Source organism: Bombina bombina, chromosome 2 (genome assembly GCF_027579735.1).
Source record: "Bombina bombina isolate aBomBom1 chromosome 2, aBomBom1.pri, whole genome shotgun sequence".
NCBI classification, from domain to species: Eukaryota; Metazoa; Chordata; class Amphibia; order Anura; family Bombinatoridae; genus Bombina; species Bombina bombina.
The window spans coordinates 544900379-544924565 of record NC_069500.1 but is presented as its reverse complement, the minus strand read 5'-3'; positions in this window follow the sequence as shown (position 1 = coordinate 544924565).

Sequence of the window (24187 nt, the reverse complement as noted above, 5' to 3'; positions counted from 1 at the left end):
CTATATCAGCCTGGTTTTCTACTATCGATTCTGGTTTCTATTATTGAATCTGGCTAATATTTATTTTAACCTTTTTACTATTGATAAAGGGAGACGTCCCATTTTTTTATATATTGTTACTACATGCATTGCATTCTTGTGTCAACTATGTGCGAGTCCATGTTACATTAACTGTGGTTATTTAGATTGAATTTTATCCATGCTGTCAGCGCTCCTCTTTTTTCTTTTATTGTGTAATTTGAGTTTGAATTTGAGGGGTTTAACTGAGGTAGCAGGATATCATCTCCAGTGCTTTTTTCTATTTTTTAATTAACGCTGAACCAAAAATGGACCGGCTCCTATGCTAACATTCTGGCTTTTTCAAATAAAGATTTGGGTTCAGTATATATTTAATATTAGTTCCTCAGCGACCATGAGTACACTCAGTTCACAAAGGGATTTAGCAAAATGTCCTTCTCTCTCATACTCTTGTATAACTGTATGAGTACAGCTTAGTATATGGCCTCTGACTACTGGAGTAGTTATAAACACCTCACAGATGTCTGAGAGGTGCATATACATATATCATCTCATTGAAGATTCAGGTATTTTCTGTTCAGTTTCTACCTATCTAAATTAAGGTACGTTGAGCTAGTGGGCCCCACAAAAATGTTTGTTGTTTCACTCAGATGATGAAATAAGGCTTGCTTCCCTTGGTAATCACCAACAGGTTCCACCCTAACAATGTCATTTTTGGCGCACTGCTTAGAACTACCCACAGCATTCTGGCATCTAAGCATATTCAAGTAGTGCCATTAAACCCTCTCAGATTTTTTTGTTCATATCAACCTATGAGTTTGTTAAAATTCCTGCTTATTCATCTGTTCCTGTGAGTGCAAACTCTTCAGCCAAGTTTGTTAAAGTACCAGCTTACTCACCAAGTTTTAGTATCAACAAACCTGCTAGTTTAAATCTCAAGCTGTAAAGTTATAAAGGTAATACCTTGGTTTTCTGCTGGTTTCCCTTGTGCAGGGGGCAAGCCGAGGTCAGAAACCAGGTGTCAATATCATAGGAGAAGGCAGATGAATAGTAAGGTCTCAGGCAGTTGTGAAGTACAGAGAGGAACCAGAAGAATTATCCAAAGCAGCAATCCCAAAATCAGCAGCAAGGTAATCAGTCCATAGCAAACAACACACAGGGCACAGGCCTGGGTTACACCAGGAAAGGGTGGTCAGGAACCAGAACACCATGTTCATTATTATTATTCTTTATTTGTAAAGCAACAACAGATTTTGCAGTGCTGCCCATGGGTACAAGGATACAAGTACAACAGAGAAACAATACAATAAAAGACAAAATTTTACAGACAAATACAGGGGGAATTGAGGGTCATCATCATTAATGAACAACCAAGTCCAAAATAACCAAGCCCTCACATCACCTTTAACACAACCTAAGTCCTGAATAGAACTACACCCTACACTATATCCAGCAACTCCTCTGGGCACAGTACTATCCTTAGTGCATCTCCGTTCCAGAAGTGCTACCACTCATACCCTTCTTAGAGGGGGCTAAGGCAGGGGCAGAAGAATGCATTGGGACCTAACACAAGTGTCTGCTCACTTGTCAAGTTTTATGTTTAAATCTGCTCTCTTGTGAAGCTTAAAGTCTAAAAGTGTCAGCTCATATGCAAAGATTGATAGAAATCAGTTAACTTGCCAAGTTTCAAGTCTAAATTGTCTGCCTGGTCTCTTGCAAAGCTTAAAATTTAAATCATCTGATACTTTGCAAGGCTTAAACTCTAAAGTATATATTAACTTTTCAATTTTCATGTCTAGAGTGCCTGTTCACTTGCCAAGCATAAAGTCTAAAGTCTCTGCTTACTTGCAAAGAATTAAATATAAAGGGCTTGATTGCAAGTGGAGCGGTAATTACCACTCCTGCTCAAATATTAGTTTTGTATTGGGTGGCACTGGTATTATAAATTGAAAGTAAATAATTTGGGTTTGAATGAAACCCGTCGTGCACAAATAGTTTACTTGCGATATCACAATAACCCCATTGATTTCAATGGAGCAGCAAAGTTAAAAACTTAACACCTATACTTGTGTATTAACACCCATCACAATAAGCCCCCTACTATAATAACTCTTAACCGCTACATCCCCCTACTCTTTTAACTCTATTAACCCCTTATCTGTCTCATCCACATTAAAAATGACCCCGCTTCACTATTAACCCTTAATCTGCCACATTGCCATTGCAAACTACCGCAAAACACCATTAACCCCTACACTTACATTGCTCCCACTGCAATAACCCCTTTACTAGTTAACCCCAAAACTGCCATTACCCCCACCACAATAACCCCCTAACAGCTACTTCCCCAAGACCCTCAAGTTACAAAAAAAGTAAAAAGTAGTAAAATAACCAAAATAACGAAAAATAAAAAAACACCACCTGCAATAGCCCTATCCTAAAACTAAAATACCCTAAAAAGAACCTCCTAATAAAAAACATATACTAAAACTAGAATAACCCTTTCCAAAAAAAAACTATCTTTAAAAAAACCTAATCTAAAAATCGCCCTGAAAAGGACATTTTTCAGGCAGTACCCAGTTGAAGTGATAACAGCTTTTATGCCAAAAAAGTGATTACAGCTCTTTTGCCCAAAAATCTAGCATAAAAAGCCCCCCCCCCCCGCAAAAAAAATGTAAGGCAAAAATCCCAATGTTTTTACTCATCATCTTGAATACTGCTCTTTTGGGGGGCAGCGGTGGGTCTTTGGCGGTGATGGTCCTCTTGTGGAGCTCCTCTTCTGATCTTCCACCCAATCTTTCTTCATGCTGTCACCGCAGCACACTGAAGATTGAATGCAGGGTCCCCCCTTATTTAGGGGTGCCCTTGCATTTCTTTTGGCTGTTTTTTATTCAAACCAGCCAATAGAAATGCAAGGCACCCCTCTATAAGGGGGAAGCTTGCATTCAATCTTGAGTGTGCTTCACTGAAAGTATGAAGAAGGATTCGGTGGAAGATCAGAAGAGGAACACCCAAGAAGACCAAGGAGTGTCACCAGGGAACCACGCCCAGAGGACCGCCTCCACCATGGACCTGCCCCTCAAAGGTGCCAGATTCAAGATGTGAGTAAAAACTTTTGTGTTTAGTCTAAGGTTTGTTTTTTTTTGAGAGGGTAGGTTTTATTTTTTGCTAAAAGAGCTTTAATCACTCCAACCAGGGCACTGCCTGACAAATGCCCTTTAGGGTGATTTTTAGGTTAGATTTTTTTAAAAGATAGTTTTTCTGAGCAGGGGTTATTTTAGTTTTAGTATGAGGGTTTTTTAGGGGGCTTTTTTTTAGGAAAGGGCTTTTCCTAGTAGTGATTTTATTATTTTCTTTTAAATAATTTATTTTTAATGGTAGCGTTTTTTTAGTTTTTGTTATTTAGGGGGGATTAGATTAGGGGTCTTTGGGGGGTTAGCTGTTAGGGGGTTAAGTAGTGTAGGCGTTATTGTGGTGGGGTAATGGTAGTTTAGGGATTAAGTAATGTAGAAGTTATTGCAGTTTAGCGGTTAATAAAGTAGTGGGTAGTTTGCTATGGGGATTAGGGGTTAATACAGTAGCAGGGTTAAAAGAGTATGGGGTTGTAGCGGATTAGGGGTTATTAGAATACAGGGTTAATATTGATGGGGTTAATGGTGGTTTAGGGGTTAATAGCGATGGAGGTTATGGCCGTTTAAGGAGATAGGATAGTGTAGGATGAAAAACAAAATTGTAAATTTTTTTAGTTCAACTTTTTATGAAGCGCTACCCCTTTATGCGAGCTTTGAGCTAACGTATCGCATTTACTTTCAACTTGTAATATGAGTGTAAGTTAACGTGATTGCATTAATGCAATATTGCGCTCAAGTTAACGTACAGCATCACTCGTAATCTAGCCCAAAGTGTCTCCTGACTTGCAATACTTCATATATAAAATGTCTAAACTGTAACTCATCTTATTTGTCAAACTTCTCGTACCTGCCTTTATATTTCTAGTTTGTAAATTTGCTAATCTCGCACTTTTATTTTCATCTGAAGGACACAGAGTGCTTGCTAAACCTTTGTTAGACTTGTGCCTTATTTTGCATTCTCTGCAATAAACTCTGGAGGCTTATTTTTGTTGAAAGCTTTCATAAGTAAAATTTCTTTAAAAATGTACAATTAGCATTTAACATTTCAGCTAAAGAAAACATGATACTGAAACATGACACTGATCTAACTGCTGCTTGACTGTTGTTAGGACCCTACCAATAGCCTTGCAAACACATCCTACTTTAAGTAGCCCATACACTTGAGAGAGGTATTTCTATACACTTAAGAGGATTATCTCTGGGGGAATTATGGACTGTAGCTGGTTCCCAAAGGATACTCACTGCATCTCTGTCATACTGTGATGTATTCCATGTCTACTATTCCCTGTGCTTATCACACAGCCTTTGGCCCCTATTTAACAAAGGTCTTGCGGACCTGATCCGACACTGCGGATCAGGTCCGCAAGACCTCGCTGGATGCGGAGAGCAATAAGCTCTCCGTATTCAGCATTGCACCAGCAGCTCACAAGAGGTCGCCAGCAGGGGGGTGTCAATCAACCCGATCGTACTCGGTCGGGTTGAATTGTGGTGATGTCTGTCCGCCTGCTCAGAGCAGGCGGACAGAGTTATGGAGCAGCGGTCTTTGTGACCGCTGCTTCATAACTGCTGTTTCTGGCGAGTCTGAAGACACATCGTCTGTGCCTATCCCTGCACTTTACTCACTGCCTTTTGGTTGACAGGTGGATTGTTTAAGCTTCAATATGTCTACAGAGACTGAGGGCTTTGGGTTTCCACGGATTGTGTTATAGTTAAGAAATACTCTACTTAGTTAAAAATGTACATTGAAAGGCTAAATTTGTTCTAAAAACACAGATTATGCTTTGTCATGCTTGCACTGCTGCTAGATTCCAGGGCTGCTGTCTCATAAAGAGCTTCTTTCTCTAACACTCCGGGATTGAGTGTGGGGTCAGTTTCATCCAAAAGATGTCTCTTGAGAATAATCCTAAATGTAAAATTCTTCTGAAATAAAAATTACAAGAATTATAATGACATTTATTCAGGAGCATGTTGACAATTTAACTAATTACGTGCATACGAGCTCTTCCAGGAAAGGAGTATAAATACTAGGAAGTCTGAGTATAAATCCAAGTGTGAAGAAGATAAAAAAAAATTGACAATTTTTTTTTATTGAGAATCCAGTATTGTTAATGTTTTTAATTAAAATGTGTTATACTTTTACACTAAAATCTGTGTTTCTGTGAGAGTACGGAAACTGGTTTTATAGCTCCTGTAGGCTCCGAGGCTATAAATGTGCACTACTAGTGTGAGGTGTTTCTTGGATCCTTGGTTGTTGGAAGGACATAGAATTCCTGAGGATTCCGGAGGTTGAAGCTTGCCGGACAGCTTTTCTATTGGCCCAGCCTGTCTGCATAGCACATTGGGTTGTGCATATTTATTTGTGAGTATAACATAATATTGTGTGAAACAAGGTATTTACAGACATATTACACTATTAGACGCTCTCTTCTTCTTTTTGTTTTCCATTTGATATAATGGAGCTGATTTTGCAAATTGCAGTTGTAACGAGGGGTGGCTACGTATCGCTTTGAATTACACAATTTTCAAGTTGCAATATTGCATTGAGATTTTTATAAAGATTTTAGTTTTATGAATAAGTTGTTTTGAAACTAGATCATTCCATTAAAAGGGACATGAAACCTAAATTTTTTCTTTCACGATTCAGTTAGAGAATACAATTTTAAACAATTTTCCAATTTATTTCTATTATCTAGTTTGCTTCATTCTTTTGGTAGCCTTTGCTGAAGAAGCAGCAATTCATTACTGGGAGCTAGTTAATGCACTGGGTGAGCCAAGAACATGAGGCATATATGTGAAGCCACCAATCAGCAGCTACTGAGCCTACCTAGGTATCCTTTTCAACAAAGGATACCAAGAGAACAAAACAATGTATATAATAAAAGTAAATTGGAAAGTTGTTTAAAATCACATGCTCTATCGGAATTAAGAGAGAAAAAAAAAATTAGTTTCATATACCTTAAAGTTTAATTGACCTATTGGTATTTTTGGAAACAACAATTAAACATGTGAGCAGTTTGCTAGTATTTATTTGCTGACATCAAGGCATTATAAAACCATTGATACAAATTATACAAAATTAAATGACACAATAAACTCTCTCTCTTGGGATTTTTGAGACGTATTAACAATTCATTTTGGTATGAAGCTGCTGTAATTGGTCTTGTTTTGTCACATTCAAGCTCAGGACCTTAAACATAAGGGATAACTTACATTAGAATTATGTTGAGCACTAACGCGGTAGAAGTAGGTATGGGCGAATGTTTCTAAAAATGTGAAATTTAAAACGAATTTTGATACATTTGTCCATTCAAATCGAATTGTGAATGTTTATATAACATTCTAACATTCTATTTTTGAATTTTTGTTTTTGAATTTCTCAATAACATTCGAAAATATTTGGTCGAATAATAGAATGTTTAGCTATGTATTTTATATCACATTCAATTTGAATTCGAATATAAACATTTGAATTCAAAATAGTATTTCTAGTCTACAACTGTATTTTATAAATGTAATATTCAAATTTGAATGCTACACTTGAATTCGAATGTCACATTCGAATTTAAAATAGTATTTCTAGTCTAATACTGTGTTTTATGAATGTAATATTCAAATTTGAATGTCAAATTTGAATTCAAATATGACATTTGAAAACTGTAAATAACATTCGATAATAGAATTTTTATGAATATTCATTATCATCAACATTTGATTTTGTAAATTGAATTTCTACAATAACATTCGTTCTAACATTCGAATTCGAATATAAACACATTCGCCCATCCCTAGGTACAAGTTATAGCTATAATCCTACAATCCTTCTATTCATGAATTTATATTCCAAATTAAAAATAAAAAACATAATTTATGTAAGAACTTACCTGATAAATTAATTTCTTTCATATTGGCAAGAGTCCATGAGCTAGTGACGTATGGGATATACATTCCTACCAGGAGGGGCAAAGTTTCCCAAACCTCAAAATTCCTATAAATACACCCCCACCACACCCACAATTCAGTTTAATGAATAGCCAAGAAGTGGAGTGATAAGAAAGGCATTATAAAACCATTGATACAAATTATACAAAATTAAATGACACAATAAACTCTCTCTCTTGGGATTTTTGAGACGTATTAACAATTCATTTTGGTATGAAGCTGCTGTAATTGGTCTTGTTTTGTCACATTCAAGCTCAGGACCTTAAACATAAGGGATAACTTACATTAGAATTATGTTGAGCACTAACGCGGTAGAAGTAGGTATGGGCGAATGTTTCTAAAAATGTGAAATTTAAAACGAATTTTGATACATTTGTCCATTCAAATCGAATTGTGAATGTTTATATAACATTCTAACATTCTATTTTTGAATTTTTGTTTTTGAATTTCTCAATAACATTCGAAAATATTTGGTCGAATAATAGAATGTTTAGCTATGTATTTTATATCACATTCAATTTGAATTCGAATATAAACATTTGAATTCAAAATAGTATTTCTAGTCTACAACTGTATTTTATAAATGTAATATTCAAATTTGAATGCTACACTTGAATTCGAATGTCACATTCGAATTTAAAATAGTATTTCTAGTCTAATACTGTGTTTTATGAATGTAATATTCAAATTTGAATGTCAAATTTGAATTCAAATATGACATTTGAAAACTGTAAATAACATTCGATAATAGAATTTTTATGAATATTCATTATCATCAACATTTGATTTTGTAAATTGAATTTCTACAATAACATTCGTTCTAACATTCGAATTCGAATATAAACACATTCGCCCATCCCTAGGTACAAGTTATAGCTATAATCCTACAATCCTTCTATTCATGAATTTATATTCCAAATTAAAAATAAAAAACATAATTTATGTAAGAACTTACCTGATAAATTAATTTCTTTCATATTGGCAAGAGTCCATGAGCTAGTGACGTATGGGATATACATTCCTACCAGGAGGGGCAAAGTTTCCCAAACCTCAAAATTCCTATAAATACACCCCCACCACACCCACAATTCAGTTTAATGAATAGCCAAGAAGTGGAGTGATAAGAAAGGAGCGAAAGCATCAACAAGGAATTGGAATAATTGTGCTTTATACAAAAAAATAATAACCACCACAAAAAGGGTGGACAAGAGTCCATGAGCTAGTGATGTATGGGATAGCAAATACCCAAGATGTGGAACTCCACGCAAGAGTCACTAGAGAGGGAGGGATAAAAATAAAGACGGCCAATTCCGCTGAAAAAGAATCCACAACCCAAATCAAAAAGTTTTAATCTTGATAATGAAAAAAAAACCTGAAATTATAAGCAGAAGAATCAAACTGAAAAAGCTGCCTGAAAAACTTTTCTACCAAAAACTGCTTCCGAAGAAGAGAAAACATCAAAATGGTAGAATTTAGTAAAAGTATGCAAAGAAGACCAAGTTGCTGCTTTGCAAATCTGATCAACAGAAGCTTCATTCTTAAAAGCCCAGGAAGTAGAAACTGACCTTGTAGAATGAGCCGTAGTGATGTCACAAACATAAAATTTTCGGTTCGCGAACAGCGAACGCGAACTTCCGCAAATGTTTGTGAACTGGGCGAACCGCCATAGACTTCAATAGGCAGGCGAATTTTAAAACTCACAGGGACTCTTTCTGGCCACAATAGTGATGGAAATGTTGTTTCAAGGGGACTAACACCTGGACTGTGGCATGCCGGAGGGGGATCCATGGCAAAACTCCCATGGAAAATGACATAGTTGATGCAGAGTCTGGTTTTAATCCATGAAGGGCATAAATCACCTAACATTCCTAAATTGTTTGGAATAACGTGCTTTAAAACATCAGGTATGATGTTGTATCAATCAGGTAGTGTAAGGGTTACGCCCGCTTCACAGTGACAGACCAAACTCCTGCAGCGGGTACAACATCTAAATAGTTTCTAAATTTTGTCCTGAGTTTATAAATACCCAATGTTAACATGTTCTTTGATTTTTTTGCAAGTTATAGGGAAACAAATACAAGAAGCACTTTGCTATTTCAAAACCACTTTTTTTCAAAATGAGCGCTAGTTACATTGGAACCCTAATATCTGTCAGGAATACCTGAATATCCCTTGACATGTATATATCCCAAAGTATTGATCTAGGCCCATTTTGGTATATTTCATGCCACCATTTCACCGCCAAATGCGATCAAATAAAAAAAAATGTTCACTTTTTCACAAACTTTAGGTTTCTCACAGAAATTATTTACAAACAACTTATGCAATTATGGCATAAATGGTTGTAAATGCTTCTCTGGGATCCCCTTTGTTCAGAAATAGCAGACTTATATGGCTTTGGCGTTGCTTTTTGGTAATTAGAAGGCTGCTAAATGCCACTGCGCACCACACGTTTTTTATGCCCAGCAGTGAAGGGGTTAATTAGGGAGCATGTAGGGAGCTTGTAGAGTTAATTTTAGCTTAAGTGTAGTGTAGTAGACAACCCAAAGTATTGATCTAGGCCCATTTTGATATATTTCATGCCACCATTTCACCGCCAAATGCGATCAAATTTAAAAAAAAACAAATTTTTTCGCAATTTTAGGTATCTCACTGAAATTATTTACAAACAGCTTGTGCAATTATGGCACAAATGGTTGTAAATGCTTCTCTGGGATCCCCTTTGCTCAGAAATAGCAGCCATATATGACTTTCGCGTTGCTTTCTGGTAATTAGAAGGTCGCTAAATGCTGCTGCGCATCACACGTATATTATGGCTAGCAGTGAAGGGGTTAATTAGGTAGTTTGTAAGGAGCTTGCAGGGTTAATTTTAGCTTTAGTGTAGAGATCAGCCTCCCACCTGACACATCAGACCCCCTGCTCCCTCCCAAACAGCTCCCTTCCCTCCCCCACGCCACAATTGTCCCCGCCATCTTAAGTACTGGCAGAAAGTCTGCCAGTACTAAAATAAAAGGTTTTTAATTTTTATTTTTTTAGCATATTTACATATGCTGTGGTGTAGCATCCCCCCTTAGCCCCCAACCTCCCTGAGCCCCCCCAAAAACAGCTCTCTAACCCTCCCCATCTGCCTTATTGGTGGCCATCTTGGGTACTGGCAGATGTCTGCCAGTACCCAGTTTGCAAAAAAAAGTAGTTTTTTTCGGGGGGGGGGGGGGGGGTTCTGTAGTGTAGCTTCCCCCTCCCACAGACCAACCCCCACCACCTGCCACACCAGATATGAGTGGTGGCACTGGGCAAGTGGGCACAATATACGCTGTGAGCCTGACACACACACTGGCAGGCAGGCAACTGCAATTAGATTACACAGGAAAAAAAAAAAAAAAGCAGACTGATGTTCTAGCCCTAAAAAGGGCTTTTTGGGGTGCTGTCCTTACAGCAGAGATCAGATGAGTCCTTCAGGACTGTAGTGGACACTGAATACACTAGCCTAGCTATCGATTTCCCTATTAAATCAGCAGCAGCTACACTGTCCCTCCTCTCACTAAGAATGCAGCTTCCGAATTAATCTAAAATGGATGCTGTCCAGGAGGTGGGAGGGTCTGGGAGGGAGGGTCTACTGCTGATTGGCTGGAATGTGTCTGCTGACTGTGAGGTACAGGGTCAAAGTTTACTCAATGATGACGAATAGGGGGAGGATCGAACATTGCATATGTTCGCCCGCAGCGGCGAACGTGAACATGCTATGTTTGCCGGGAACTATTCACCGGCGAACTATTTGCGACATCACTAAGAGCCGTAATCCTTATTTACCTGACTCCAAATAAGCATGATGAATCAAAAGCTTTAACCAAGATGCCAAAGAAATGGCAGAAGCCTTCTGACCTTTCCTAGAACCAGAAAAGATAACAAATAGACTAGAAGTCTTTCTGAAATCTTTAGTAGCTTCAACATAATATTTCAAAGCTCTAACCATGTCCAAAGAAAGATCTTTCTAAAGAGTTGGAATTCACAACTTTAGGTAAAAATTTAAATGAAGTCCGCAAAACCGCCTTATCCTGATGAAAAATCAGAAAAGGAGACTCACAAGAAAGAGCAGATAATTCAGAAACTCTTCTAGCAGAAGAGATGGCCAAAATAAACAATACTTTCCAAGAAAGTAATTTAATGTCCAGAGAATGCATGGGCTCAAACGGAGGAGCCAGTAAAGCCCTCAAAACCAAATTAAGACTCCAAGGAGGAGAAATTGGCTTAATGACAGGCTTGATATGAACCAAAGCCTGTACAAAACAATGAATGTCAGGAAGATTAGCAATTTTTCTGTGAAACAGAACAGAAAGAGCAGAGATTTGTCCTTTCAAGGAACTTGCAGACAAACCCTTATCCAAACCATCTTGAAGAAACTGTAAAATTCTAGGAATTCTAAAAGAATGCCAAGAGAATTTATGAGAAGAACACCATGAAATGTAAGTCTTCCAAACTCGGTAATAAATCTTTCTAGACACAGATTTGCGAGCCTGCAACATAGTATTAATCACTGAGTCAGAGAAACCTCTATGACTAAGCACTAAACGTTCAATCTCCATACCTTCAAATTTAATGATTTGAGATCCTGATGGAAAAATGGACCTTGAGATAGAAGGTCTGGCCTTAATGGAAGTGGCTAAGGTTGGCAACTGGACATCAGAGCAAGATCCGCATACCAAAACCTGTGTGGCCATGCTGGAGCCACCAGCAGTACAAATCAACGCTCCATTATGATTTTGGAAATCACTCTTGGAAGAAGAACTAGAGGCGGAAAGATATAAGCAGGTTGATAATTCCAAAGGCAGAGATAGTCGAATATTGAGATTTAAGGATCTTAATTGTGATATATTCCCTGCACCATTGGTTCAGCATACAAAGCTGAAGAGGTCTCATGTGAAAACGAGCAAAGGGGATCGCGTCCGATGCTGCAGTCATGAGACCTAAAACCTTCATGCACATAGCTACTGAAGGGAATGACTGATACTGAAGGTTCAGACAAGCTGAAACTAATTTCAGACGTCTTTTGTCTGTTAGAGACAAAGTCATGGATACTGAATCTATTTGGAATCCTAAAAAGGTTACCCTTGCCTGAGGAATCAAGGAACATTTTGGTAAATTGATCCTCAAACCATGTCTTTGAAGAAACAACACTAGTTGATTCATGTGAGATTCTGCAGAATGTAAAGACTGAGCAAGTACCAAAATATCGTCCAAATAAGGAAGCAAGGCAATACCCTGCTCTCTGATTACAGAGAGTAAGGCACCGAGAACCTTTGAAAAGATCCTTGGAGCTGTTGCTAGGCCAAAAGGAAGAGCAACACATTGGTAATGCTTGTCTAGAAAAGAGAATTTCAGGAACTGATAATGATCTGGATGAATCAGAATATGAAGATAAGCATCCTGTAAGTCTATTGTGGACATATAATGCTCTTGCTGAACAAAAGGCAAAATAGTCCTTATAGTCACCATTTTTAATGTTGGTATTCTTACATAACGATTCAACATTTTTAGATCCAGAACTGGTCTGAAAGATTTCTCTTTCTTTTGAACAGTGAACAGATTTGAATAAAACCCCAGACCCAGTTCCAGATATGGAACTGGCACAATAACCCCGGATAACTCCAGGTCTGAAACACACTTCAGGAAAGCCTGAGCCTTTACTGGGTTCACTGGAATGTGTGAGAGAAAAAAACTTCTCACAGTCGGTCTTACCTTGAAAACTATTCTCTACCCTTGAGAAACAATGTTCTGAATCCAATGATTTTGGATTGAATTGATCCAAACATCTTTGAAAATTTGAAGTCTTCCCCCTACCAGCTGCGCTGGAATAAGGGCCGCACCTTCATGCAGACTTGGGGACTGGTTTTGATTTTTTAAAAGGCTTGGCTTGGATTTATTCCAGACTAGAGACGGCTTCCAATTGGAAACCGTTACTTTAGGGGAAGGGTCAGGTTTCTGTTCCTTATTCTGACGAAAGGAATGAAAACGGTTAGCAGCCCTAAAGTTACCCTTAGATTTTTTATCCTGAGGCAAAAAGGCTCCCTTCCCCCAGTGACAGTTGAAAATATAGAATCCAACTGAGAACCAAATAATTTATTACCTTGGAAAGATAGAGATAGCAACGTTGACTTAGAAGTCATTTCCGCATTCCAAGATTTAAGCCATAAAGCTCTTCTAGCTATAATAGCTAAAGAAATATACCTGACATCAATTCTAATGATATCAAAAATGGCATCACAAATGAAATTATTAGCATGTTGAATTAGCTTAACAATGCTATACACATTAGGATCTGGTACTTGTTGCGCTAAAGTTTCCAACCAAAAAGTTGAAGCTGCAGCAACATCAGCCAAAGAAATAGCAGGCCTAAGAAGATGACCTGAACATAAATAAGCCTTCTTTAGATAAGATTCAAGCTTCCTATCTAAAGGATCTTTAAAAGAAGTACTATCTGCCGTAGGAATAGTAGTACGCTTTGCAAGAGTAGAGATAGCCCCATCAACTTTGGGGATCTTTTCCCAAAACTCCAATCTATCAGTCGGCAAAGGCTACAGTCTCTTAAACCTTGAAGAAGGAGTAAATGAAGTACCCAGACTATTACATTCCCTAGAAATTACATCTGAAATAGCATCAGGAACAGGAAAAACCTCTGGAATAACTACATGAAGTTTAAAAAACGAATTTAAACGTTTACTGTTTTTAATATCAAGAGGACTAGTCTCCTCCATATCTAATGCAATCAACACCTCTTTTAATAAAGAACGAATATACTCCATTTTAAATAAATATGAAGTTTTGTAAGTGTCAATATCTGAGGCAGAATCTTCTGAACCAGATAGATCCTCATCAGAGATAGATAAATCAGAATGCTGTCGGTCACTTAAAAATTCATTAAATTTATGAGAAGTTTTAAAAGACCTTTTACTTTATTAGAAGGTGGTATAACAGACAGGGCCTTCTGAATAGAATTAGGAACAAATTCTTTCACATTAACAGGAATATCCTGAACATTAGATGTTGAAGGAACAACAGGTAACGGACTACTACTAATGGAAATATTGTCTGCTTTAGAAAGTTTATCATGACAACTAACACAAACTACAGCCGGAGGAACAGTTACCACAAGTTTACAACAACAAATGCACTTAGCTTTGGTAGAACCGACATCAGGCAGCAGCATTCCAGAAGTAGATTCTGAGACAGGGTCAGATTGAGACATCTTGCAATATGTAATAGAAAAAACAACATATAAAGCAAAATTATCAATTTCCTTATATGACAGTTTCAGGAATTGGAAAAAATGCAAACAGAATAAGCCTCTGGAAACCAGAAGCAAAAATACATGAAGACTTAAATAATGTCAAAAAGTCTTGCGCCAAGTATGATGCCCACAACTGACAAAATATTTTTTGGCACCAAAAACGTCTGCAACAAACAAGAGCGTCATAGATGACGCAACTACGTGAAAATTCTCGGCGCCAACTAAGACGCCGGAAATGACGAAAATACATCAGCAAACGTAATTCTCGTGCCAAAAAAAATTTCGCTCCAAGAATGACGCAATAAATTATAGCATTTTGCCTAACAGCCCGCAATTTAGAAAAAAGTCAATTTGAAAAAATTCAGGTAAGAATTTTTTTTTTTTTATATGTGCATTTCCCAAAATGAAACTGACAGTCTGCAAAAAGGAAATATACTGATAAACCTGAATCATGGCAAATATAAGTACAAACATTATATTTAGAACTTTACATTTAAAGTGCCAAACTATAGCTAAGAGTGTCTTAATAAAGGAAAACATACTTACCAAAAGACACTCATCTACATAAAGTAGATAGCCAAACCAGTACTGAAACAAGAATCAGCAGAGGTAATGGTATATAAGAGTATATCGTCGATCTGAAAAGGGAGGTAGGAGATGAATCTCTATGACCGATAACAGAGAACCTATTAAATAGATCCCCGTGAGGAAAACCATTGCATTCAATAGGTGATACTCCCTTCACATCCCTCTGTCATTCACTGCACTCTGAGAGAAACCGGGCTTCAGCATGCTGAGAAGCGCATATCAACGTAGAAATCTAGCACAATCTTACTTCACCACCTCCATAGGAGGCAAATTTTTTAAAACTGAATTGTGGGTGTGGTGGGGGGAGTATTTATAGGCATTTTGAGGTTTTGAAACTGTTTCACTGTTTGTCTGAGGACGGTTTTGTTAAAACCGAAAACATTCACAATAAAGTGACTATGTTTCTTGCTACAAGACCTGTGGAGTGCGCTTTGTATCCGTAGCTATCTTTATCTTTTGGCTACTCCCAAGGCTGTTATCCCAATCGTTCAGGAGTGCACACAACTTTGTCTGCCATTATGTTAAGTTAGTTTAAGCAGCTCTTGTCCATTTATCTGTCTATTTGTTTATGGTTTTATTTCACCCCTTGTATGTCTCAGTCTTATCTCTGTAATACTTTGTTTTTTTATGTCTTTTTTTGGTTTCTGCATGATTGACCCTTAGCTTTAAAATGTCCATAAATGTACCCTCCCACTCATTTTAACACACTTTCGCTGGGCCATCATTAACCAATATATCTCTCTCCTTCAGCTTGATTTCAAACATATCCTTTCTCAGAACTCAGAGAAAATACACAGACTTTTACACTCAAATTCTTCAATTTCCCTCTAACTTACTACAGGTTGCCTTCTGGAAAACAGCTTCCTTCCCACCCTACCCCTCACTCCACCCACCCCAAGCTCATTTCCTCATTTATAGATAGTCTCCCACACAACTTTCACTCTCCTGAAATGACAAGTGCAAACACTGATCAGCACATCCTTACATACCCTTAACCCTATAGAATGCACAGTACTTTTGTAATATTATGTTTCATATACCTTTTGTTCCCTTATGTAATTGTTACAGTAATTCTGTGTCTTATGTTTTTAACTGGTTCCCAACTCTGTAAAAATGCTCAATATATTCATATTCCTTTTTGCTACCCTTTGTCTCTATAACAAACTACACTATTCAATTACTCCTTCTCCCTCTCCACCTGCACTGTTCATTAGCCCATCTCTCTTAAACTCACCTTAGTTTTGTACTCATGAACTTTACTTATTCCTAAACACTCTCTCTCTCCCCTGCAACTCATCTCAAAAGCAGTCTCACTACTGCAAATCTGTATCTCATCTCATGTCACTCTCCCTCTTGCTTCTACCTACTGCTGGTGACATCTCCCCTAATCCTGGTTCCCAACCACTGACAAGCCATGCACATCCATGTGTACCATCCCATAGACTCAGAAAACAAAACTCTGAACACCTTACTCACATTCCTCTTGCATCTAAAGCCACTACCCATTTCACTTGTGCACTCTGGAACTCTTTCTCTGTTTGCAACAAGCTCACTTCTATACATGACCTCTTCATCTCCCGCTCCCTCAACCTTCTGGCCCTAACAGAAACCTGGCTCTCTCCCCTAGACACAGCATCCACTGCTGCTCTGTCACATGGGGGTCTCCACTTCAGCCACACTCCTAGGTCTGGTAATAGACAAGGAGGTGGTGTAGGTATTTTACTTTCCTCTCGTTGCACCTTTCAACAAATCCATCCTATCTTTTCCCTCACTTTTCCCTCATTCGAAACCCACATGATTTGCTTATTCTCCCCTGTCTCTGTACGTGTTGCAGTCATATACTGACCCCCTGGCTCCTCAACTCAATTTCTAGATCACTTGGCTGCCTGGCTACCCTATTTCCTTTCCTCAGACACCCCTGCCCTCATTCTTGGTGACTTCAACATCCCCCTTAACAATCCCACTGCCTCATCTGCTAAACAACTTCTGCAACTCACTTCCTCTTTCGGTCTGTCACAATGGACTGATTCTCCCACTCACAAAGACACTCACTCTCTTGACCTGATCTTTAGCTATCGATGCACTCTCTCAAACTTCTCAAACTCCCCTTTTCCTCTTCCAGACCACCATCTCCTTACCTGCAACATATCATCCCTTCCTACAACTCTCCCACCTTCTACTCCTCACACCAAACTTCACAGAAGCATTAGGTCTTTAGATCAGCAACAACTTGCTAATTCCCTTAAACCGCTCCTCTCATCCTTCTCCTCCTTTTCCTGCCCTACACAATCTATCTGCCACTATAATTCCACCCTTATATCTGTCCTTGACAATCTCGCCCCTCTTACCACTGCTCGGAAATCACACACTCATTCCCAACCCTGGCATACTCCCCTGACACGGTACCTATGCAGATGTTCCTGTACTGCTGAACGGCATTGGAGAAAATCACGGAGTTCAGCTGATTTTCTTCATTACAAATTCATCTTGAACTCCTACTACTCTGCCCTTAATCTCCACAAGCAACACTACTTCTCTACTCTTATCTCTAATCTTTCTTCAAACCCAAAACGTCTGTTCTCCACTTTCAATACTCTCCTCCGCCCTCCCCCACTTCCTAATACAACTTCTCTGTCAGCTCAAGACTTTGCCAGTCACTTCATTAACAAAATCGACTCCATCCGACATGAAATCAGCTCTCAACATAATTTCATTCTCTCCCCCCTCAAATGCTCTCACTCAACCACAACCCTCATAACCTGAAACTTAGTTCATTCTCCCCTGTTACTGAGGAAGAAGTTTTGGCACTTATACTGCGCTCTCACCTCACTACCTGTCCCCTTGACCCTATCCCCTCACAGCTACTCCCCTCCCTCTCTGCTACCCTTACCCCTATACTAACACACATTTTTCAACCTCTCCCTCAGCACTGGTACATTTCCCTCATTGATGAAACATGCACTGGTCACACCTATCCTCAAAAAACCTTCCCTTGATCCTACCTCCCCATCCAACTACCACCCTATTTCCCTCCTCCCTCTTGCTTCAAAGCTTCTCAAAAAACTAGTATATGCATGCCTATTCCATCTCCTTACGTTAAACTCCCTTCTTGACCCGCTGCAATCTGGATTTCGTCCCTATCACTAGCTATTGTTAAGGTCACCAACGACCTACTTACAGCTAAATCAAAAGGCCACTTCTCTCTGCTTATCCTCCTTGATCTGTCCGCAGCCTTTGACACTATCGACCATCCTCTTTTGCTCCAAACCCTCCAATAATTCAGCATCTGTGACACAGCCCTTTCATGGCTCTCTTCCTACCTATCAAACCGTACCTTCAGTGTAGCCTTCTCTGGGGCCTCCTTTGTCCCGTCACCACTTTCTGTCGGAGTACCGCAAAGCTCTGTCCTCGGTCCCCTCCTCTTCTCAATCTATACGTCATCACTAGGTTCCCTAATTAAGTTCCACGGTTTCCAATATCATTTGTATGCCGATGACAACCAAATCTACTTCTCTGCACCAGACCTATCTCCTTCCTTGCTAACCCGTGTCACTAACTGTCTTTCTCACATCTCTTCCTGGATTTCCTCTCACTACCTCAAGCTAAATCTCTCCAAAAATGAGCTCCTCATTTTCCCCCCTTCTTCCAAAATCTCCACCCCAATATCTCTATAACTGTCGACAACTCCATCATTACCCCTACCCCACATGCCCAATGTCTCGGGGTCACATTTGACTCAGATCTTTCCTTCACTCCTCACATTCAGTCCTTGGCTAAAGCCTGCCGCTTCCACCTTAAAAACATCTCTAAAATTAGACACTTCCTTACACAAGACACAACTAAGATTTGAATCCACTCTCTCATTCTGTCCTCTCTGGTCTCCCCACCTGCTGCCTAGCTCCTTTACAATCCATAATGAATGCCTCTGCCAGACTCATCTTCCTTACACGTCGCTCTTCATCTGCTGCACCTCTCTGCCAATCCCTTCACTGGCTTCCTCTTGCCTCTAGGATCAAACACAAAACTCTCACTCTTACATACAAAGCCCTCAACTGCACTGCTCCCCCCTACATCTCAGACCTTGTCTCCAGATACTCTCCCTCCCGTCCCCTTCGCTCTGCTCATGACCTCCTACTCTCCTCCTCTCTTGTCACTTCATTACACTCCCGTTTACAGGACTTCTCTAGACTGGCTCCCATCTTGTGGAACTCTCTGCCTCACTCCACAAGACTCTCTTCTAGTTTTAAAAGCTTCAAGTGCTCCCTAAAGACTCTACTGTTCAGGGATGCATACAACCTATGCTAACCTTTCCTAATACGAGTTCCTCTCCTCCGTTGCTATCCCCTGAAACCCCTTAGCATGTAAGCCTAAAAGTCCAGCTGTTTGTAGATCACCTTCTTAAGAGCTGACTACAACAGTGTAACTCTTGGCCTCTATCCATTTGATCCCTATAATTGTTTTGTTGTACTCCCCCTTTGCTTATAGCGCTGCGGAATCTGTTGGCGCTTTACAAATAACCGATAATAATAATAACTGTCTGGAATATATATATATATATATATATATGACAAAGAGCACAATACTTACAAGTATAATTAGCAGCGCTTCGCAAAAAAGTGTACTTAATGGATATTTATAAAAAACAAACAAACAGTCTTACTGCTCGATGATCCCCTAGTTATCAGAGGGGGACATTAATATAGCACAACAGTGAACCGGATAGACTTTAGATACGGCTTCTGTCACTTCTTGTCAGTCCAACTGCTGCCGTTCTCTATTCCTGTGTGTTTCTCCCCACACCGGATGGACAAGCAGATACGTAGACAAACTGTAAAAACAGAGGACAGCGCAAGAGGACATGATTCAAGGTAGATTTTATTCACACATACAGCACAAAAGCACAGATTCTACTTACAAAATGTAAGTTCTTATCGGCATTTCACAAATAATGTTGTGAACATATGAAGTCCTATTCCGTTAGTGAAAGTCTCCACAGCTGACTCGTACTTCCAATATGGGGCTTTTTTCTCTCCTTACATTTTGTAAGTAGAATCTGTGCTTTTGTGCTGTATGTGTGAATAAAATCTACCTTGAATCATGTCCTCTTGCGCTGTCCTCTGTTTTTACAGTTTGTATGTATATATATATATTTAAGAACAAATAGAAAATATTCTGCTATGTTGAGAACATTGGAATGTGAAATATTTGGAATGTGAAATATATAATATATCATGTTGGATTTAGCTCTTGAATATGGTTAGTATATGAGTATGGATATGGTTGAGTATGGGTTAGTACATGAGTATGGATATGGATGAGTATGGGTTAGTAGATGAGTATGGATGTGAGTTTTTTGGGGGGTTTTCACACTCCATTGAGTTCTATAAAAGAAAAAAGTTAACGCGGTTGCAATATTTTTTTCCGCGTTTCGAGTTTACACTCACACACAAACCTTTCACTTTCAACTTGTAATACAAGCACAACCAAACATGCAATGTGGTGCAGTCTTTTTTTTTTTTTGCATAAGTAAAAACTCTGCTAGGATTTTCATTTTTGCGCTGGTCGGGTTGCGTTCATTTTACAAGTTCTAAAAAAAAAATATTTTGTACTAGCGTTAACTCGAATAGCGTGAAACACCTAACTTTTCACGTGCGTGTGCTTGTATTACCCCATACAACACCCAAGATTGCGCAAATGCCATCGCCTTTTCACATTCCAAATAGAAGTCAAAGTAAAAAAAATTGTTAAAAAAACAAACACTCATCGCTCAAACAACATAACATATTCACATTAGAAAATGTGAAATATTTACAGTAAAGACATAGTTAAAAATTTTACTAAATTTGAATATTGCATATATATATATGTTTTATCATGTTTTTATCTGCTTAATGTCAAAGGGCTCTAATGCACTTATATATACTGTATGTTTATGTGTGTACATATATATTAATGTTTTTATATGTGTATATATGACTGTAAATACATATATATCCACACATATAAATACATTAATAAATATGAGTGTATATATATATATACACACACAATTCAAGTAAAGGATAAGCACTCTTTAACCCCAGGTTGAGGTAAGCATATACCAGGGTGCATATGTCAGATATAAACAGTCCAGACTTTTAGATTGCACTTATTTGTGTGATCTACTCTCTCTTTATGCTTATATAGAATATATATATTTATATATATATTACATACAAATACATCTTTAGCAATGTATATGTATGTGTCTCAATGTTAAAGCCATTTGCCTGCCTTTTTTCTAACTCCATTTTTTAAATATTTTTTATTAGACAGTGTTAATAGGAGTGTAACTGTACTTTGTAATGTATTTTTGAAGTGTTTTGTGCAACTTTTTTGTTTTGGAAAACAGTTAACCACAACTCTGAGATCACGGCAAGGATTGAAGCATAAAGGGCGATTGCACTAGTGCAATCATGATTTTGCTCCACTTGTAATATCAGCAAAATGAAAATGGCTCGCAAAAACACGATTGCGCTAGCGCAAAGCCGTTTGCGCCTCACTGGTAATCTAACCCTAAATTGTGCTCCACTCATAATCTAGCCCTATGTGTCCTTTCTCCCAATCTTTGGGCTAGATTATGAGTGGAGTAGTAATTAAAACTCCTGTGCTACTTCTGCTCTATGCGCGTCTGGTAGAGCACGTATTACAAGTTGAATGTAAATGTTTTTCACTTCCGCGCTTACCCCATATGAGCAAACGAGCAAAAGTTAGAATATCATGACCATGTTAATGTACTCCCCCATAGACTTAAAGGGACAGTCAACTCCAAAATAGTTTTTGTTTAAAAAGATAGATAATGCCATTACTACCCATTCCCCAGATTTGCACAACCAACATTGTTATATTAATATACTGTTTAACATTTAAACCTCTAAATTTCTGCTTGTTTCTAAGCCACTACAGACAGCCTCTTATCACATGCTTTATATTAGCTTTTCACAACAGGAAACTGTTAGGTTATGTGGGCCATATAGATAACATTGTGCTCACGCCCGTGGGTTCTGCACAACACAGCTAAAATGCAAGTCAATAGCTAATAAATAAAAAGTCATGTGATAAGGGGGCTGTCAGAAGAGGCTTAGATACAAGGTAATCACAGAGGTTAAAAATATATTAATATAACTGCGTTGGTTATGCAAAACTGGGAATGGGTAATAAAGGGATTATCTATATTTTTAAACAATAACATTTAGGAGTTGATTGTCCCTTTAAATGGAGAGAGAAAAATGGAAGAAAAAAAAACTAACACCCATATCCACATGCTAACCCGAATCGCCATAGCCCCCTAATCTATTAACCCCTAACCAACTGCAAAGTCCCCACTACAATATTAACCCCTAGCACACCACATAGCCTATTGCAAAGTTGAATTACCTTCAACTTGTAATAGAGCAAGCATTACCTCTTAATACCGCCCATAGAAAATATGCGATTTCACACAAACGAATTTGCAATAATTTGAACAGCACGCTACTTGTAATATGGATTTGAGCATAAATTACACTACAATCTCGTGATTGTGTTTATGCTCCTCACGATAATGATAGTGCTCCACTTGTAATCTGGTCCTTTGTTAGCCGCTCCCAAAGTGGAGTGATATTTATTGCTCCTGCGCTAACTCTGCTAAAAATAAGCTTTTTGTGTGCATCGAGGGGTACTCGTTAGAATATTGCGAACATGTTAATATTTTCCCTCTAAGAAGTCAAAGGAGCAAGAAAAGTTAAAAAAAAAAACTTGAAAATATGAATATTTCACTTTCCAGTGTTCTTCACATAGCAGATCATGTTCTATTTATTCATAAATACCTATTTCTACATATATCTGCTGGTATTTTGTCACAATATATATCCTATATATCTATATGATTATATATAGGTACAAAGATATAAAGATATATATAGGAATATCTATTTAAAAATACTTATACTGTATATTTAATGCAAATATTTCACATTCCAATGTTCTTCACATAAGGGACTATGTTGTAACACTTAATTAAATATGTATATGCTTGACTGCAAAGGGCTCCAATGCCCTTTTATATATGTCTATATATGTATACATATGTATTTATCTGTTTATATGTGTATATATTTCTGTAAATACATATATACACTGTCATAAATAAATATGTACACACATATAAAATTTTATATATATAAATATATATATATATATATATATATACAGTATATATATATATATATATATATATATATATATATATATATATATATATATATATTTAGAAATGTATATGTATCTCTATGTTAACACCAGAGACCTCATATTTTTGAGCCCTTATTAAATGTTTATGTAATATTTTTTTACTAATTTTTTTATTAGATAGTGTTTTTATGAGTGTAACTGTACTTTGTATGTCTATAAGGGGGATATACAAGTGGATAAGAAAATAAATTCATTATTCAATTAATTCCTTCTCTAATACTTAAATAAATCAGAAACACTCCTCTTTTATTATGCTAAGAATACAGTTTCTATGATTTGAGAACTAAGCACATGTAAATTCATCATGTCAATGAATTCCTTAGTTTCAGAGCTTTAGTACCACATAAAAAATATATACTCAATTCTCCCTTCTCTAGTTCAGCTTCATATTTGCTGGCAAGCAGAGGTCAGTAGTTAAACATTGCATAAGGAGGTAGATTTTAAGAATGGATTTCTTGGATAGGTTGGTATTCATGTGAAGTTGTGGTGTTTTGTGGATGGATCTTATTGGGTTATAAGTCTGATTCTTAAGGGGCATCTATAGACTTGTTCCAGTTTCCATGACCCATAGGGAAGAGAGTGCAGTAAGATGGACCATAGGACAAAGCTCATAGACTGATAAAATGAGGTATGGTGTTCTGTAAGCGTTAGATAAGACTTGGAAGCAGCTGTCCTTAAAAACTTACCCATCTGTAAACATGCAGTAGTTTTTAACTGAAAAAAATTGCAGTTGTGTTGCAGGTAACATCTTAGCTAAAGCTGTTCTTTTACATTTGCCTATGTCATTTTTAGCAAATTGGTTTATAAAGAGAGAAAATGCAATACATATCTCTGTCTGTACTTTATGAAGTGAGACGTTATGGGAACACTTTATTAGTCTGTAAAATTGTTATTGTTCCATTAGGATATAGGAATGTTTCAGTCCAGCAGTTGGATCAGTTTCAAGTTCTAAATG